The 19,388-nt window shown below is 38.2% G+C and overlaps 1 long non-coding RNA gene across 1 annotated transcript in view; it reads right to left on the bottom strand.

The window, feature by feature from the left end:
• The window catches only part of LOC146463362 (uncharacterized), a 403,676-nt gene that overhangs the window by 328,173 nt on the left and 56,115 nt on the right, over nucleotides 1-19,388 (bottom strand). The gene's annotated exons all lie outside the window — the stretch shown is intronic.

Here is a 19,388-nt window from a genome sequence, read left to right as displayed (position 1 = left end):
ATAATTAACTCCGGACATACAGCTTTGTTTCTTAGCTCGGTCCGTCCGTAATGCTTGATTTTTTTTGTCCACGACAGATAGTTACGCCAAAACTTTAATTCAACAAATCTCCGCTAGGTAATTTTATGTCGATAGCTGCGTTTCTGTGCTAAATGCCTTTCTAACGCTGTGCACATTAGATAACGTTCAACTGGTAGGGTTTCACAGAATGAAATCTGTCTAGGGCACGGTTTGTTTTATACCTCCTCTAAACTTCGTTCTAAAAATCGAGCCCTTGTTTTTGTAAATGTCTGTTCTTATCTGGGTCACGCTGGCTCACACTGCACTGGTACCCTTCCAATAAGCACAAGCACTAATGTACTAAAAGAAAAACGACCCTTGCTGACTCACACACCATGCGGTAGTTTATGATAATAAGTATGATTGAAATAGTAATATATGATAATAAGTATGATTGATTGAAAACTAAACAAAAATAAATGAACTATAAGATGACATTAAACTACAAAAAAGATATTATTTACGACCATTCCGCTCAAGGTTTTCCCTTGTTGATCATTAAGGTTCAATGTAAGTTCATCTAGTAACAGTAACAATTGCATGGTTAAGAACTGAGAAGACACTTACCAGCTGATTTATCCCCAGAAATGCACATGGAAAGTAAAAAAAGTATTATTTCATACAAAAGAAGTAACATGTTTAACCAATAAAGGGTTGAAGGGAGGTTTTCCCAGAGAGGGGTTTCTTTTTCCCTCTCGTGGTCTACAAAATTGTAGCCAAATTTAATATTTTAGTACTTTTAGAGTTTTAGAGTGGATGACAAAAATATACTTCATGGAATGTATAGCAAATCAATTCAAAGATTATAAAGGATAGACAACGTTGAGCACCATGCAGGAAGAAATACAGCGCAAAACTTACGCTTGTCACGGATAAACAAAGCATGTGGCTGTAGAACTCTTTTTAAAGTTTAAACTATTGGCGTTAACGGAAGTGTAACATTACTGAACTGTGCATAACAAATACGAAACCATTTATATACTTCACACAATAATACTTCTGCAAATTAAAGTACAATTGTTTCCAATGTACTGAATTAACTTATTACGCCCAGGGAAATCACGTTTGCTGTATGAACCATTTTGAAGATATTTCATTCCTATTCTTCTCTTGCTTTAACGCTCATCACTTCAATGATCTAATGCTCATCAGTGAGAGCACTCGCCCCCCAAATATGTGGCCCGGGTTCGATTCCCGGTCTCATCGTCATATGTGGGTCGAGTTTGTTCTTGGTTCTCGTCACTGTGCTCCGAGGGTTTTTCTCCGGGTTCTCCGGTTTTCCTCCCTCCACAAAAAACCAAAATTTTCAAATTCCAATTCGACCTGGAAACAGTGGAGAGAAGAGCCACTTCGAGGTTTACACTGAAATTCCCATATATTTTATTTTTTATTTTATTTATTTACCTAATATGCAGAGAGGGAATATGTAGTTTGTTTTATTTCATTTTATTTTATTTATTTACCTATTATGCAGAGAGGGAGGCTAATACGGGGTTTACCATCCCAGTGGGTCGGACTTATTACAGAGGGGGCAGCTAGTCCGCTTTTCAGTTATAGTGACTTTTAAAATGTTTATGCTCAATTTGTAGGTTTTTCTTTCTGTCTGCAACATAAAACTTAAAACAAAAATTAGTGAAAGTGTTGAGTAAAAATTGGAAGGGTACTTACGATCTGATTTATCCCAAAAAATCCACATGAAAGACAAAAACGGAGATCAACTTTTAGAGGTGTTACATTTTTCTCATTCAAATGTAAACAATATGTTTTTGGCAATGCTAGACCTTTCCCTATCTTAAGCTGTTTGCAAAGTTATTTAAAAATCCAAATGACGTAAGTGAGAAGTAAAATTAATGTAAAATGAGTAATTACTATCTCACTATTACGTAATTCCACCATACATAACAAACTATGAGGCGACGGTGTCACAGCTCAGGATCGCTTTATACTGTTCTATGTCGCTTTGACCGGTTTACAGTGGTTTATAACTCATCGATTAATTTCCGCGCGTTCTCATTAGACAAAACACCTGGTGCAAAATCGGCGGCAGTTAACTAACGATAACAGTTGTCCGATTTGATAACAGTCTCACGATTTTTTTTCAAGGAGAAAACCAAACAAAGAACGTGACAGTTCTAATTAATGTTCAACCAAACCTATTAAACTAGTTAATTCCACTTATTTGCGACAACGGCACGCCGTGGCCATCACTGGCTGTTTTGTCTTTTCCACAGTAAAGCGAGCGCATTTCAGAAAGCAATCGGACGGTTGTAAAATAAATTAACCTCTATCCGACCAGCTGTTCATCAGTATCGGTGAATAATGCCTAAGGGTGAAAGATAGTCCTTAAAATTTCACAGTTGCCCTCGTGGCTTCACTTCTAAGTCGACCATTCATTTTTCGGACAATCTTTCTCCTTTTGGCAGCACCCTCCGATATGCCACCCGTGTGAAGGATTTGCTTACCAAATAACTTTTAAATGTCGTATAAATAGCGAAAGGGTTGAAATAAAATGGAACGCGCTGGTCAAACGGAAATTTTATCCTCAGCAAAAGGACGCCCTTAGGAGATTTACATAACATTTTCATTTCCATTTAATTTGTGATCTTTTTGCGCCATCGAATGCCATCGCGTGGGTTTTTTGACCTTCCAGATGGCAAGCGCACAACTGAAAACGAAGTCTTTGCACAGATGAGAAAACCCTTTATTCCATTTCGGTAAGAAAGTTTCGGGAAGTTCAAACCAAAGATATTGGCTAAATAGATAATGTACAGATATTTAGATAAACTAGGGATGTCTGTAAAAACTTTGTAACTACAACAATGAATAAAAACAAGCAGTGTTCGTAGACACTTACATCCTGAGATTTCCCCAAAATTCCACAAAGAGATAAAAAGAAGAAAATAATACAAATTATTAACAGTATTGAGTCTACATTTGAGTACATGTCTCTTACTTTGTAGTCGTGTTTTGTTTTTTGGTCTCAGAAACAGCAATAGGTAGAAATGTATTTCCACTTTCACCTATTATTTGCTACATATTACATTCAAACATTTAGAATAGTCTAAACCTAAAACAATAATCAATCAAGTTATATCATTCCATTTACTGAAAGTTAGAGATGATAACTTAATTATTAGGCGGAAATAAAATTGGTATAGCTTCTGAGCAAAGTTTAAGGTCCGTCATCCCCGTTGCCTTGCATATCACTTGTGTTGTTGTTGTTGATGATGTTGTTTTTAATTTCAAGTAACATGGAATTGGTTCAGAGCAGGTTATCGTTTAAAATTCATTTTCTGTTAGGTCATCTGGAGGATCACTCACTCACTCCGCTGCTGTCGTGGATGAACTGCAAAGCGCCTCAAAGGAATGTTTGAGGATCATTGTTCATAAGCGTGTATGAGTACATTCCTTGATATTAAATGACCCAAGGATCAACTTAAACTATAGAAAAGGGTATTGTTTATGACCATTCAGTTCAAAATTTTCTCACTTTGATCATTAGGGTTCAATGTATTTCATCCAGTAACAGGAAGAATTGGTTAAGAACTTAGAAGACACTTACCATCTGATGTATCCCCAGAAATGCACGTGGAAAGAAAAAATGTATATTATTCCATTAAAGGAAGTAACATGTTTTATCAATAAAGGTTTTAAGGAAGGTTTTTCTAGAAAGGGGTTCCTTTATCCTTTTCGTGGTATGCGAGAGTGTAACCAAATTTAATATATTAGCATTTTAGTGGGTGACAAAAAAAAAACACGACAAGTATGGCAAATACATTCAAGGAATATAAAGGATAGAAAAAGTTAAGCACATTAATCAAAGAAGAAATACAGCGCAAAACTTACGCTTGTCACAGATAAACAAAGCATGTGGTTGTAGACCTCTTAGTCTAAACTATCGGCTTACGGAAATGTAACATTAATGAGCTGCGCATAACAAATACGAAACCATTTATATACTTAACACAATAATACGTCTGTACATTAAAGTAAAATTGTTTCCAATGTACTGAATGAACCGTAGATTACGTCCATGGAACCATGCTTGCAGTTTTTTAAAACCATTTTGAAGATATTTCATTTGTATTGTCCTCTTGCTTTAATGCTCATCACTTAATACATTTTTTTTTATATAAGAAAGTCTGATTTTTGAGCTGAAGCTGAAACAAAAGTACATGTTCTTAGCTTTTTTTATGTTTTGAACCTGAAACTATGTACTTAACTTACCTGGAGCCCGTTTCTCGAAAGTTCCGGTAACTTCCAGGCCCGATAACTTATCGCGGCTGTTATCGGGAAATTTTATCGGGCTCGATATTGCGTTTCTCGAAGCACCCGTAAACTTTCCCGGTAATTTCCGGGCCCGGTAAAATAGGGGACCGTTACCAGGCTCTTGCGCGCGCTTCACGCTCGTTCGTAAGAGAAATGGAGGAGAACGACTTGGGACTACGCGTAATCCATGCGATTCATTCGATTTCGCTGCCGATGGAGAAGCACGGTTATGGATGGGACAGAACTGTCTTCATGCTTTTTGAAGGGTAATACAATACGATTTAACATTTTCATTTTATCAAAGGTGAGCAACCAAGAGAGATCACTATTTTGCATCATTCATGGTATCGGCAATTACTTTCAGGAAACTCTCTGATGCGAAATAGCGGAGTGCTATAAGAATCTGAAAAGGATTATGAATGTTTTCAACATGAATTATTGTAGTGAGCATCAAACTAATCAAGATCAGTGTATGATTCCGCTTCCATAATTCCTTCAAAGTTTTGGGATAGATGAAGCTAAACAAGCTATGAAGGCCGCCGAGGAAACAGTGTCCGCGTTGAGAAAATTTTGTGTCCTGTTTCAACAGTTCGTACTGATACAAATTTACTCTTAGCAGCTTTAGTAAGTATAGAGAATATTGAGGAGAATAAGGAAAGATCTCATACAAGTTTTAAAACTGAATAGCTGTAGTTTTTCTGGCGTGATTTGATCGTTTTCTCCGGTTGACATCAAGCACTATTTTTACCGATCCGAAATCGGCTTTTGTATCATACAACAAGGCTCGATCAATTGAAATGCGACTGAAACTATTTTGCAAAAAGGGGAATGATATTTTGGTTCTTTATTCTCGTTTAGTTATCGTGAGTAAGCTTCTTATTCTTTTTCCCTCTAACTAATGCAGCAAACAATGCATTTATGTATTTCGCACAGCACGAAAAATTGGATTTGCTCTTTTTTTGATTCGTATCAAAGATGAGGTCAAATATAAACAATATGACAACACATTTGATGCCATCAAAAATACGTCAAATATGTGACGCCTTTGCATATACCTTTGACTCGAATCAAAAGTGAGTTCAAATGTATTAACAACTTTGACCCTACCTTTGACGCGCGTCAAATTGAAATCAAATAGGTGATGTCAAATATAGTATAACTTTGACTCTGCCTATGACGCGCATCAGATGTGGATCAAATATATGATATGTTTACAAATATCTTTGATTCGAATCAAATTTGACTCCACCTTTGACGCGCGTGAATCAAATGCGGCCTTTGATTCGAATCAAGGTGGCCTTTGACATTCTTTGACCACACATTTGATGTTGTGCAAAGGCGTTTTTTCACGCAGTGTCGAGGACCTCGCATAATTCGACTCTCGTCGCGATCGCTCGGTTTATATCAATGGTTATGTCTAAATCCGGATTTCCCAATCGAACGCACCCTCAGATCATTCGGATCATGGTGCGTCAAAGGAACCGACGAATCCTTGTCCAGAGTGGATTCGTCGATGCCTTTGATGCGGCATGATCCGAATGATCTGAGGGTGCGTTCGATTGGGAAATCCGGATTTACATTTTCAAAATCTAAATCCGGATTTCCCAATCAAACGCACCCTCAGTGTAGCATGTCAGATTTCTAACTTCCTCCTTCTGCAAATTACAACAAAGTCTTTCCATGACTTCACAGTTAGCCATGTCGGTCAGAATGGGTCGTCTTTGATAAGACCGAGGTCTTCTAACCAAACAAAAAAGTCCGTCTCTGGACGCCATTTTGTTTAGTGTTGCAACATTTGCGATTTCTCGGTAACTTTAAGGGCAGTCACGACCTCCCGTAAGTTACCGGGCATGTTACCGAAAATTTATCGGGATCGTAAATAACGTGAGCTTCGAGAAACACCCGAAAAGTTTACGGGGAACTTACCGGGCGACTTATCGGGCCCGACAAGTTACCGGGACTTTCGAGAAACAGGCCCCTGGTGTGAAATTTCAGAAAACCGATATGAACATGACCAGGAAACCTAACAAAAAGATCATTGTGCGCTGCTTCGTGTCAAATTATTTTGGCAATGCGATTAACTTTTAAATATCGTATACATAGCGAAAGGTTTGAAATAAAAATGGAACTCGCTGGTCAAACGGGTCAAATTTTTAGCAACAAAAAGACGCGCCTCGGAGGTGTTGCTCATTTTCTGTTTCAAGCGGTTCAAACAGAAATTACCGTTCCATTTGGACAACATTTCCATTGCAATTTAATTTGTTATCTTTTTGCGTCAACGAGTGCCTTCACGTGGGTTTTCTGACCTTTCAGATTGCAAGCTTACAATTGAAAACGAGGTCTTCTCTCAGATGAGAAAACCCTTTATTCCATTTCGGAAGGAAAGTTTCAAACCAAATATATTGGCTAAATAGATATCGCACCAGATAATGTACAGATATTTAGGGTCAACTAAAGATTTCTGTAAAAACTTTGAAACTACAAAAATGAATAAAACAAGTAATGTCCGTAGGAACTAAAATAAAAACAATACACTTACATCCTGAGATTTATCCCATTAGACGGAAAAAGTCGTTTATAAGGTAAGAACCCACGCGGATTCAAAAGACGCTCATAATCACAAGCAGTCAGATAGACAACAACCGGCAAAACAAAGTGAAGACCAAGAAACAACAAGTTCACCAACACAAAGGGAAACGATAGACAGAATTGTAAGTACAATTTCAACCGAGCACCTATAATATCAGAGACAGAACTTCATAGTAATTATTGTATTTCCCGCTTGTTTGGCTTCACAGAAAAGTACCAAGAATAAAATCATCAGATTTCCCTGCGAGTGGTGTGCTCTGTATCGGACCATTTACAAGTCCAAAACAATCGAAACATTTTCGAGTAACCATTGATCTTGAGATGTGAGAAATCACAGAACAAGGTTTTCCACTAGTAACTTAAATTTACAGATATATATATTTTTTAACAATTACGCAGTAAGGATGGAAGGAAAAAAATCTCGGACTCCAGAAATTATCTGTACCAACATGGGATGGCTGTTGAAAGTCTTACACAACTTAGAAAAATGACAAGGTACAAACAACACAAAGGCGAACAATTGCAAAGACTGCGATAAAGGTAGACCCAGCACAACTATAGATCAGGCAGGGAAAATTCTTGACGTACACCGAATTCGGAGATCAAAGAAAGTTAATCGATAAGCTGTCGGATGAAATTACCAATCTCAAACCAGTAAAGAGCGATATGATTCACTTCCTCGGTACGCAGCCACAGTTCTAAGTTTTGTGAAGAACAAGAAGCAGAATGGTTACGCGGTCACAAATGCCTCAGAGGCGCCCTTTGTCATGTTCAAGCGTCTATCAAAATTAAACTCAAAAGATAATGTATACAATTTGGCCATGAAATGCATCGCATTAAAAGGACGAGAACGCTTTGGATTTAATACACTGGTTAAACAGAGAAGCTAGCTTACTATCTCGGGTCAAAAAGGATGCCAACTGCCACAACAACTGACACAGGTGATCACCGATTTCAATTCTCCCGAAAATCAGACTGCCATACTGCAAACAGTCAAACCATGACTAGTGACCATGATTAATGACCGATTAGTTTAGAAATGACCGATTAGAACAGAAATAGGCTTCTCTCGATATATTAAAATTCACTTTTATAATGAGGCTTTGAGGAAACAAAAAAAGAAACTGAATAATCATGTTTATTCATTTCAGTTGTTTGTGTTCTCTAGGCCTCGCATTCATGCTGAATTTTAATATTTCCAAAGGACAATATTAAATGTGTTAGTTACACGCTTGGTCGAACCCAATTATTAAAAACACCAGTATGTTAATGAATGTACGCTTCGAACTTGTTATAGGAGCACCAGTATGGAATAAAACACCACCCTCTCTATACCGAAAAATTTTTGTCTTTTAGGAATTCGAGAATGCAAAAGTCTAGTGTATTTTGTCTTTTAACGTTGTTCCCAAAAGCGTGCTTCGAAACTGCTCAATCCCCATCATAAGCTCAAGTCTATTCCTCATTTTACAAAGTTGCTGTAAAAATAATGGATGTATTGAGTAGAAATGAAAATGTAATTACCCCCTGGTTAGTCCCCAAAAGGCGACAATATGCACAGGGAAAAAAGCAAACTCAGTTACCGAGTGTTCCGTTTATTGCAGTAATCCAACAAAAATATTTTTGTTCATATACCAAGTTTGAAAAGATACGATTGTTAGCAATATTTTCACTTAATCACGCTCATGCGATAATACATGTATAAGGCCTAGGGAAGTCAAAACCTCCAAATAGTTCACCATTATAATTAGCGTGCTGCCATACTAATCAATGTAACAGCGCGCGCATAAAGGATAACCTCTTCCTGGTCTTTCTTAGAAGTATAAAACATCAATTTTTCTTTCATTGCATTTCTTTTTGAGCAAAATTAGCATCTAATTGTGAGAAATGACTTTTCGTGAACCACTTTCAATGACCTTTGAGAGAAAGCCTCCGTTATGATTATTACAATTCGAATTGGATCTATTTCAAGGCCTTTCGACAATGCCAAATTAAAACAAGCAGAAGTGGATTTTGGATTTGGGAATCCAGAGACGTCTAAGCATACAAACAGTTACCACCCATGATTTTATGCACTTCTAATCAGTTTTCTTTTTAGTTTGAGTGCTTTAGAAAAAGGCAGATATTTACCGATCTTAGAACTCCAGTGGTTGCACTTTTGCTACAAGTTAGCATAAATGAGTTCTACAAAAGCAACCCAATTGTCTCAACTTTTCGAGATAAAAAATTTTGATGGAATGTAGAGGAATGAATTAAAATCAATTAATAAACGAAGGAATGGAGGAATTCACAAGAATCATTGCAACTAAAGGGTTTTAAAAGTTGTTGGATTGTAGATCGAAGTACACTTCAAATTCATTTTCGTTCGCTAAAGAATTGGGTAGCGCTACAAAATCATACATCTTTATATCTTTAAAATTGTAGTAAAGTGATAGATGTATTGATTAAAAATAAAAAAAAATGTACTTACGACCTGGTAAGGCATCAAAAGGCGACATGCAAAGGAAAAAGGCAACTCAGTTATTAAATGTTCTGTTTATTGCATTATCCGAAGAAAAGTATTTTTGTTTTTATAAGAGTCGACTTTGAAGAGATATTATCGTTAGCAATATTTCCTTAGTCAGGCCAATCCGATGGAGCAAGGGTTAGGGATGTCACAAATCTCTGACTACTGGTTCACCAGGTGCATAATTACCATGCTGCTAAACAAATCAGTTCAATAAGGGGTATGATCATCTCTTCCTTGTTGTTCAAAAAACACAGAGAAGGAAAACACTTATGGGGTGGTCGAGACAACGTCTTCGTGTAATTTAATGGTAATTATTGAGAGCACTGAAGACGTGACTACAATTTTCAAGCGATTGATAAAGTCAATACAAAATCATTCTCATTAAAACTACCTCAAACACGATGCTGTTTCAAATTATCATTAAGTATTTTTTAATTAACGTTATTTTCAAGCGCATCTAACATCAACATTGTCAATTGTGCAAAATTACTAGAGTAAAATTACCATTAATTAATTATTATCGCCTACGTTAGCCAAGGTAGCAAGCGTTTCTTGTAAGCGAAAAGTTATTTTCCGGTTTCTCCGCGCGAGAAATAGGGCGAGTGCCAAAAAACAAGAATAAGAAGAAGTTGGGAGGGGAGGAGAGAGGAAGGAAACGCTTGCAGACAGAACCCGCGATTTTGTAAACCGCCCGCTTGAAAATTCTAGCCTGTGCACAGCCGCCCGCTCTCATTTCTTTAGGAGAGCGGGTGGTTGTGCATAGGCTACAAAATTCACGCATGATTTCATTCGATGTCATCAAGTACACGTAGGAGCTGTCATATATTGACCAATTGAAAAGCGGAGGTTACGAACGGATGTAAACAAACGAACTTGCAGAGTTTGCAAGTGCGATTTAGCAATTTACTAGGGCCGGCTAAGCAAGGATATATATTTTCCCGAGAATTTATTTAAGACGTTGAAAAGAAAGGACTGCAACGGTGTTATTCTCGCTGCTCTCCGCCAATAAGCGGGAATAATTAAAGGTTCCCAAAGGGGACCTCTAAACTATGTTGTTCTCTAAGGGTGTAGACCAAACGTGGACCCCCCTTTCTGGACTCCCTTCTGGACCCCTCGATTTTTCCGTTAAACACCATTAAGAAGTTTGCACGCATTTTATTACACCTGTTGATCCAATGTTCCCCTCGATTTTTCTGTTAAACACGCTGAACGTACAACCATTTGTAGCCTGTAAACAGGCTCTTTTTTCGCGGGGCTAGCAAGAAAGAGGAGGGCCTGGGGTGGCCCCACGAAGAGCCTGCTTGTAGCTTACACCATTTGGATCGCACGATTCACGATCCGGCCTGAAACATCGTTTACATGAGCAGTGCATGTTCAGTTTCGGATTATGTACTCTTAATTTCTCTAGAAAACAGGAAAATCCCAATATTCTCAAAACGTGTGCAACTCGGTGAAACTCAACAATTGCCTTTTTCCCGCCATTTTGGTTTTACGCTGACCAGTCCCACATGCAGTATGATGCACAAACATCTGGCATCGAGAGCCCCATCGAGGAGTTAATAGGGGTAATTTCTAAGCTTATAAAGTGGGGCCATGGTCAAGAAACCAAACTGGTACCTGGAGGATGGTGAGTACTAATAATTTCCAACACCTTGACTTCCTGTTCTCAGGGCCACCCAGAAGGAAGCTACACACCTAACATCACACACGTTTCTTGAATCATCTTTAATATCACAACATGATCAATCAGTTAATAACTTTTACATTGGTTTAACAGGTGTAATGAAATGCGTGCAAACCTCTTAATGATGTTAAACAGAAAAATCGAGGGGTCCGGAAAGGGAGGTCCATGTTTTGTCTACACCCGTTCTCTAAAGTATATTGCTTTCAGAAGAACCGGACGAAAAAACCAGTTTCTCTTCTTCGGTTTTCCGGTAGGAAATTAGTGTCTTTTTGTCCTCTGTTTTATAGCTTGCTCGTTGGAGTGAGCGTCCTCAAACAAAATGAAATAAAAACGGCTGAATTCAAACAGTGTCGGGCTTGCAGCTGTATCTATTTCGCCGCATTCAAAGTCGAAAAGCTAGGCATTCCATCATAGAATCCCCACGGAAAAGCTGCTTTACAAAAAGCTTTTGCTCTTCTTTCAGCTTTCGACAAAATCCTCTTTTTAGTTTCATACTTTCTTTTGGGGTTTTTTGTAGTTTTTAATTGAAGGCAAAGCCATGTAATGGATTTTTTAGTGACCAAGTTTGTCTTCTTCTTTGTCCATAAAACGCAAACAAACAACTTGACCAATTTCCAGACACGCTGACCTCGAACTTGGTCAACAATTTATATATATTGCGATGAAAGTGATTCCATAGGTCAGACTTTGATCTTGTTCTAGAATGGTTTAACAGTGAACATTCCGCCTCCTATTTACTATCCATCAAAAAACGTTTCTTCTGGAATTTAAATATTAGTCAGTTGGCGAGTTCAGGTAGAAATTTTAAAAAAGTTAATTTTTGTCTGTTATTTGCAAAATCAGCTTTTTATACTGCCAATCAAGGAATAAGAAGGGAATAAATTATGATGAATTTATCCAACGAATACCCTTTTCAAGTACCGCAAATAAAGGATTGGTTTAGGTCTCTTTTTTTTTCTTTTCTGTTCTACTTGCGTACATCAACGCCCTCCCCATCATGTATCGAAAGTATACAATCTGTTATGTGTTAATGTATGTCATACGTTTTGCGACCAGCGAATTGTGTCGTCCCGTTTTCGTGTGTGTTGTAGGCAATGATGAGTGTAGAAAATAGCGCAAATTTACCTCTATTCTTGTTGTGACTAGCGGTGCGTATCTAGCGGTTTTGTTCGCGGGGTCAAAAGTTTTGGCGAGACACTTAAACGAGGGGCGAAGCCTCGAAAGGAATGAGCTTCGCGGCGTCGTTCGTTGATGCTACCTTACCAACACTTTGGACCCCGCGCGAACAACACCGCCCGCTACGCAAGCTATGTTATGACTTTTTATTACAACTATATCTCATATTGTTGTAACTACCTCCTGGTGTAGTAAATAAAGATTTGCAGTACCAAAAAAACATATATTCATCTTTGCTTTCACTGACTCACGTTCGCTTACCATGTAATACTGTATTGTAATGTATAGAAGTGTGTCAAGCAGTATTAGAGGGGAAGTATCATGGGGGTTTTTACCTCTTTTGTTAGAAATGGTGAAGTACGACCTTCACTTTGTTACAAAATTGTATTTTACAGAAGTGTGCCAAACAGTACTAACTAAGTTAAATTGGAGGTGATTTGATTTACTGGTACCACTGGCCTAATGCGCTCGCTATGGCTGAAGGTCAGTAGTGTTAACTAATTTAATTGGTGAAATCGAAGCTGATTTGATTGTTATGGAAAACGAAAAAAAGTAAAAAGGTACGCGTTCTGATTTGTCCCCTGAGATAAAAGAGCACGTATGTAATTGAAAAATAGATGATCCATAAATTGGTTTACAGATTCACATTTGCTTTCACCCTCTTAACGTTCAGTTTGAACGCAGCAGCCACCACAGTAATAGGCTAGCTGTGGCTGGAAGTCTTATTTTCGCCTTCGATACCGTGTGTGTTACGCAGACGTGTGCATTACAAGTATGAACTACGTTGGTTAAATCGAAGGCGATGTAATGAATAAATCTGTAATTAACATTTACGCCCTGGTTCGTCCGCAGAAGCACATATGTAAAGGAAAAAGAGAAAATCATTATTTGGAACTACATACCCACCTTTGCTCTCACCCTCCTCACACCCTTCTTTACTTACTGATTTCTAATGCTAGGGATCCCATAAATCAACATCTACGTTGCCAAAAAGGTTGCAAGTGAATCTACCGTTATTTTTTCCTTTTTTTTGGTTACGCAAACAAGTGCGCTGCCGCCCAATATTAACTAAGTCACTTGATAAAATTAAAGGTGGTCTAATTGTAATGAATGAGAGTAAAATGCCACTTACATCCTGTTTTGCACCAGAAGCATGCATGTAAAGTAAAAAGAGAAAATCAATGGATTAGGTTACATATTCACCTACCTAGCAATCACCACGTCTTCATTTCTTAGACAATAGCGTGCATTAATGCTACTGCCTTGGCGGACTCTAAGATCAACGAGGTTGACGGAATGTTTGGCTATGGAACATCCACTAACGATCAACTCAATCACAGGCGCATGTTCAAAAACACGTAAAGCTTTAACTCAGTTAATTAAAGTGTCGTAAATTTTTCACATGAAAAGCGACGTGACAAAGCTGTCAATTTGAATAATCAGCAATCTGCCTTACACAATCAGTGACAATAATCACTGAACAGCTTCTAGCAGGGATTTACTATTAAAACAGGTCTTGCTTAACACGGAATTTACTACTAGCTCGCATCAAGGTTAAGCTGCCTTTAACCGTTCTTTGAAAGACGCGCTGCTCAGATTTCCAGTTAACACCAACCGATTGTTTCCTAGATATAGAAGGAAAAATCACTAATCGACATGCTTGTACGCTGAAAAATACACGATATCAAATGACGAAGAATCTCGAAACTAAAACTTCCTGTTCGACACTTTTGCGTTCGACGCTCACCTGCAGATTTTACCTGCTGAGAGTCAAGAGATTGCATTTTACAACTTCAAATTTTTCCTTAATGATCAGAGACAAGTTTGATCTTTGAGAATCGCAAATGTACAATCTGACTACTTGAGCGCTTGATTAAAGACTGTACAAAGATTAGGTGTTGGAAGTAAACCAATGTTTGCTACTGAGCATTTCCCTAGTAAGGAAATAGCATCCAAAATTTCATCGCCTGGCTTTAACAACACCCTTTGTGAACAAAAGAAATTGCTGTTCCCTAAATTGCTGCGATACCAAATTCGTTCGCAGCGAAATACCTCAGAGCTTCAGATAAAATAATTGCTATATTGTTTTGCTGAAGGGTAGGGGTTAATGGCTTGACCGCAAACTGCGCCAAAAAAATCGTCAACGTCAAAACTCTTTGAAGCGCTTCAGTTGATATAAACATCATGCCAAAAGCAAATCCACTTCTTTGGGGGAAATACTTGGGCGAACCTCATGGTTGATATCAAGTCGAAACACCTCTGACTGACACATTTAATTCAGTAAAATGGAGAATATTTCATTCACCTTAATTTCAAAGTATATTTCTTCTAGCGTTCGTTTAATCCGAACTTTTGACGAGGCACAACGGGAGGTCGTGGCCGATTTCTGTGATCGGTGAAAACCACAAGTGCCTGAGATACACGCGCGCCCCGTAGGAAATTTGTTTCAACCAATCAGAATTTTCTACCCCTATCTGGGTAGAAATTCCGTCATCAGTCAGTACGCAAGTTTTGTAGTCATTACTCAGACGTTCTTTTCAATTGTTGCACCTCGAAATGACGTCTGTTTACTCAGGCTGATACTCATTAACGTAATATAACGTCATCACTACTCGTTGCGGGCCTCAAACGAACGTCTTTAGACGTACTTTTTATACTCCAAGTGTCAATGCCATAGCTTTAATAGCGGCGGGGCTATGGAGGGGGGAGTAGAATCCGCAGCCTTCCCTTCCCCCCTCCCCCATCCCTGCCCCCAGAAGACGAAAACAAAAAAAAAAAAAACGGTGTAGGTAGGGTTCCTTTAATAATGAGTTATATAAACTTGAAATTAGCAGCCTTCAAAGTGCATCCTTCAGTCATCACGCTGAGCCGTTTACCATTGGTTTTAAAACAAAATATAAACAGACAGATAAAATTGGTTTTGAACAGAGTTATTAGCGTGCATTAGACAGCGATCAAAAACAAACATTTTTAAACTCGACTGCTGGACAGTTTTTGTTGCTAGTCTTGATGCAGTTTTTATTCAAGATGTGGAAATCTCCGATAAACCAGAATTGTATTTTCGCATAAATGAAACCCCTCCATACAGGAGGAGGAAGGATTCTGCCCGCGGGAACTTTTAACATAAATGACGTTGTTAATAATTGAGCAAACGGCCTAAAACTTCGGGACTTTTTGAGAAATTTATCTGGAAATAAAATTTGATGTGGTCGGTTAGTGTTGATTGACTTTGATGTTACATGGCGACCATATGTTGACAGGTAGTTTTTCAGAAAGTAGAAATGATTTTTTTTTTAATGAAGAAAAATGACTTTTGATTACTTTCGTTGAATTTTGGCGCTTTGCTGAAGCTTTGAGAAAATCCAGATCTCCAAGATGGCCGCCACTCGGCAATCATGACTAATTTCCGCGTCATATGACGCTATCACTCCGCGTTGCGGACCTCAAAGGAGTCATCTTTGGAAGAACTTCCCAAGTCCAACTCCCAATAGCTTTTAGACTGGCAATGTTATGGAAGGGGCTAGGAGGCGGATTACTCCCCCCCCCCTCGACTCAAACAATTAGGGCCCAGGATTACAACACTTTTTTTTTACGATTACAACACAGAAAAGTCAAGGAACAGCATAGAAAAAGAGGTGGTTTACTTTGAAATTAGCCATAACATTGACATTTCAACTTAATTATTTCAATTAACCATAACTTATGATCCTACAGAAAAAAGTGGTGGGCCGGATAACGGCGTTAAGATACTTAAAATCTTACTCAAAACCCGTTTTTTTTCTTCTTTTTTTTCTTCACTCAAGTTAAGTTTTTTACAAAACAATTGTCTTAATCAGAGCAACACAGTGATCGATAGTTCAAGACTTGTGCTTGTGCTAAAGGTAAATCACGACGGTCGAACATCTGGCTGTTATTACACTCTCGAGCGGACATCTTACACAAACGACTACGTATACAGTTGCAAGGGAGAAAAATGATGAATTTCAAACTCACGCTTGTTAAAGTGAAATTCATTGTCAAGCTTTGCGCTTGCGCGCCATTCAGTCCCGGATGTTGAGAAAAAGATTTCAACGTAAAACACTATAGGCCTAATTTCCATAATAGAAATATTGTCTTCCGCCAGATCAAAACTGACGGAATAATTTCGCCCTGCCAATCCCTAAGATCTATTCTATTACAACCACAGGCTGTGTCCTCCTCAGGTATAGCTCTAAATATCAACCCTGAAACTTAGCCCGCGTAAAATTACCAGTTCAGCCAAATAAATAAACTAATTAATTAATACTGTAGGGGAGACATCAGACAAGGCAAGAAAGCCAAAGAGTAACTTCCTCCTATGGCGTGGATAAGCTTTGTGTATTTTAACAGTTTGTGTATCATACAGCTAAGAATGGTGTAACAATTGAGGCATCCGCTCCTGTAATTGCCGAAGGTCAACTGAGATGAGCAACTTTCAGTGTGAGTTGGCATACTTTTCGCTAAATTTAATTATCATATATGCCTTTAGAAAGTTGTCCCTTTTGACAGAAAGAATTTGAATCTTTATTTGTTTGTTTGTTTGTTTGTTTCCTTTTTGCGAAGTAAATTACGAGTTTGTTTTCAGTTGCCTAGTGTGCATAAAACAAAAAATGAGCATTGGCTGGCTGGGAAAGACGTAGTGGCAGGGCCCTCGGACACTTTGCCTTTCTCATCCGGCCCATGCTTTGTTGTTGTTGTTTTAAAAAGTTGCTACTGACTTTTAAGGCTAGGTCCCATTCGCGCTAGTCCGAATGGAAAAGACGCGCGACTTCAAAGTTATTCGGATCTGTGATTACGAGGTCTTCGAAAGAAGTGAGTTGTTTGTCAAAGTATTGAAAGAACGGTACTTCCCTAAAAGAGACGGAATCTAGGTTAGCGAATAAAATAGCGCCTGATTTTTAATAACACGCAAACAAGATAAGCTTTTTTTTTTTTCAAATCCATCAAATCATTCTGTTAGAGGAGAATGTCTACCAGATAAAGAAAGGGTCTTGTATACCCCTGAATCTGGATACACGCTCACCGAATATTCATTCCTCCGCTTCCCCGTAAAAAAAAAAGCAGACAAAAACTACAAAAATCCTGCTACCGATCTATTTTCTCTTTCTTTTTTTTTTTAAAGTTTCTAAAGTTGGGAAATATAAAAACACTCCTACTTTGTAAGATAAAACTAGTTCTTCTCGCTACACTATTCCTAGGAACGAAACTCTGTAATTTTGCATTCGACATTAGCTGCACGCCAGATATTAGTTCAATAACGCTTTGAATCAATTTACATTAAGGAGTCTCGAGAAGGTTTTTCAATGTTGTAGAATTTGCGAAATAATGAAAGGTTAAAAAAACTTGTTTCTGATCATGTCGACAAACCAGAAACATTTTCTGTTGTTAGGCAATACTTTTAGACTAGTTCTGACGTTATAGCTTTTACCGTGGCAACAAGTATTGCTTTGTCGGAAAGCATCGTATGTATATTCTTTAACTCCTCTTGGTATATGGCTGGACAACTTTTGGCCGAACGTTTCTATGTGTAGTGGCATACTGAATATTGCATGCACGAAAAAAAAAAAAATCAAAAATCGTCATTACCCAAAATTTCTAGATGAAAAGAAATCTTTCCCGCAACTTTTACTTCCGGTTCGCACGAGTTTACGATGTTTTTCCTCTTCTGGTGTTCTGCGCGCGAGACTTTCGATAGAAATTTTGATCCACTTAGCTGTGGCTTATGTGAGTTGCGCACGCGAACGCAGCTAAAAATCCTCTCTAGCCTCCCTAAAAAAAATCCACAGAAAATACTAAGCGAGTTTACACCACAGCTATGATCGTCAAATTGATCACAAGCGATCAGTTAACTGTTTACATCAAGGTTGTTCTGCTGTCTCAAGTGTTACACCATTTTAAGCTGTACGGTTGCACAATCTGCTTAAATGCACAAAGCTTTTTCACGACATACGGTGAGTAATGTTAGACAAAACATATCATAAAGTGAATTTTTTCAAAGCCGCCTTAGTTGCAAGGTCCGTGGGTCCACCGTCCAAATGATTTTCATTAACATTGAAAATGGAAAAATTGATTTTCAATTTTCCATTTCTTTACCAGGAAAAAAGGTTAAAAATCAAATCTCAATAAGGATACATTCTTAAATCGTGTTTTCTTAAGGTATGAAAATTAAAAACGACATCACAAATTTCAATTTTCGTTTGACAAACGAAAACAATTGAAAAGTGATAATCAATTTGGGATAATCCTGTAATATCACCTTTCCAATTGAGATTCAATTCCTTGATTTTACGAAATAGTGAAGATCAAGAACGAGGAAATGGGCAACGCACGAAATACTCGATTAATTTTCAATTTTCCTCTGGTCATGAGAAATTGATAAAACCTTCGCACCAGGAGATGGCCAGATCAAAAATTGGACAAACCGGGAGGGGGCTGAGAGAGGCGAACAAAGGCAAAACTTCCCATGGGGGGGAGGGTGCGAAGCTGCTAAAGACAAACATGGCGGCCACAACATTGAGGACTTCGGCTCCTGAAGATTTGTGAGACTGTCATGGTTTTGAACGTATTCGGGTCGTTTTAAGATGTAGTTTTGTAGACTTGTAGCCCCATGGGGCGCCTTTAAAGATGGCAAGAACCTGCGCCAGGTGGGTACACTGATTATTCTACCGGGCATTGATTCAGCATTGTTTGATTTCGAATTTAAGACTTAAGGTATCAGCCATCCCACCGGACCGTGGTGCGCGCGTGTCGCTATAGCTCTCGCTGTTGTTACAAAATCCTCAGTAAATCCCACATTTTTTTACAGATTTAAAATAATTCTAGAATATGGCTAATTTCCTGAAAGGCACTCAGATTTGAATGTCTTTTAGAAATCAGCCATTTTTCGTAGATTTCTCTGTCTTTATAAATCGAGTTTCACGCCCACCAAATAAATGCACAAGAAGACGATTAACATGGCGTTTGGTTGCTCTCACAATGGCCTAAAAAAACAGTGGCTCAGATTTTAACACGTTCGTTTTTTATCGTTTTACAAGCGGATAAAGTTGTGAATATGAAATAATTCACTCTGTCTGTGAAAAATCGGCA

The sequence above is a fragment of the Pavona decussata genome, unplaced genomic scaffold (genome assembly GCF_977016875.1).
Source record: "Pavona decussata unplaced genomic scaffold, jaPavDecu1.1 SCAFFOLD_178, whole genome shotgun sequence".
NCBI lineage: Eukaryota > Metazoa > Cnidaria > Anthozoa > Scleractinia > Agariciidae > Pavona > Pavona decussata.
This window is presented reverse-complemented; position numbering and strand designations above follow the sequence as displayed.